This window comes from Chrysochloris asiatica, unplaced genomic scaffold (genome assembly GCF_000296735.1).
Source record: "Chrysochloris asiatica unplaced genomic scaffold, ChrAsi1.0 scaffold00036, whole genome shotgun sequence".
NCBI classification, from domain to species: Eukaryota; Metazoa; Chordata; class Mammalia; order Afrosoricida; family Chrysochloridae; genus Chrysochloris; species Chrysochloris asiatica.
The window spans coordinates 3,410,158-3,411,603 of record NW_006408554.1 but is presented as its reverse complement, the minus strand read 5'-3'; positions in this window follow the sequence as shown (position 1 = coordinate 3,411,603).

Genomic DNA, 1,446 nt, shown 5'->3' with positions numbered 1-1,446 from the left:
TTCTTCTCCTGGTTGAGCTCTGATCATCCAGTCATCCAGTCCTGGTCACGTGGGTGTCATCTGCAAGTGTGGGTGTTCTTGTGCACATGCCCTCTCTTCCCATCAGCCGGCAGCTCCATTCTCCACTTGAGTCCTTCGTGGCCACGTCACTGACTCTGGGCCCAGGAGTCCTCGGGTCTCCTCGCACTGCTTGCCAACCAGGTCTCCAACTGGGTCCACAGAAGCCCTCTGAATATTGTGAGGCTTAGCTCGCCACTTCGTTGCTGCTTTTACCCCATTTCTCCGAGCGTGCATTTCCACCGAGTCTCAGTTTTTGTTTTGTTTTGTTTTGTTTTGTTTGGGGAGGGGTCTACGTTGGTGGGACCCGACCGACTGCCCCAATGTCTCCTAGTGGAGCGACCTGTTTGTTCCCGTAGTAGCAGTCCATCTGTCTCCATTGTGTTGTGTTTTTCCTGTAGGTTTTCCATTCGAGACGTATCTTTTGTTCTTCTCACCGCTCCAGGCTCGTCAGCTCATCCCTTCAAGTGGGGATTTCTCATCTCTGGTGATCTGGATGTGGTTCTGATTTCTACCTATAGTTTTATGTATTGCCAAGGCTCTGCAGAAAGCCTCATTCACCGGGTACGCTGTAGCCCCGTTTTAGGTATTCCAATCAGTTAAAGGCAGAAGACAAGCCTTCTATTGTGATGTTTCTGACTATTCCTTTCGCTCCCCCTCCAGTGTCTACTCTATATTATAATACAAGGGAAACCAAGATTCAAAAAAAAACAGTCAAGCATCTTAACACAATTCCCCACCCATTCTGACCATGAGTCAATCCCTGTATCTCAGAGCCCTGGAGCTCCAAGGCTGTGCACACATCGTCCTTTATCTCTGTCCCACTTGGTCCGTCTAAACATGCCCTATTGTTCTCCCATCTGCCCCTTTTCTCCACTTCCCGCTCCCTGCCTGTATATTGCCCTCCTCCCCATCACCCAAGCTCTCCTGAGCCCAATCCCCACCCTGTGCTCCATCTTCCGCCCTTCCCCCCACCCACCACCTATTTCCCAGCAACCAACAAAACTTCCCCCTACCCTCCTTTAGTATAATTTATTTTTCTTAGCCTTTTACAATAGTGGTCCCATGCAGTATTTCTCTTTTTGTGACTAATTTCCCTCAGCATAATGTCCTCAAGGTTCATCCATGTTATGCGGTGGCTTGCCACTTCCTTGTTATTCTTCAGTGTAGCATAATATTCCATTGTGTGTATGTACCACAATTTGTTTATCCATACTTCAGTTGATGGGCACTTTGGCTGTTTCCATCTTTTTGCTATTGTAAATAATGCTGATATAAACATTGGTGTGCATTTATCTTCTTGTGTTGTGGCTCGTTTTACTTGTGGGTAAATACCGAGTAGAGGAATTGCTGGATCATAAGGTATTTCTATTTTCAACCTTCTGAGGA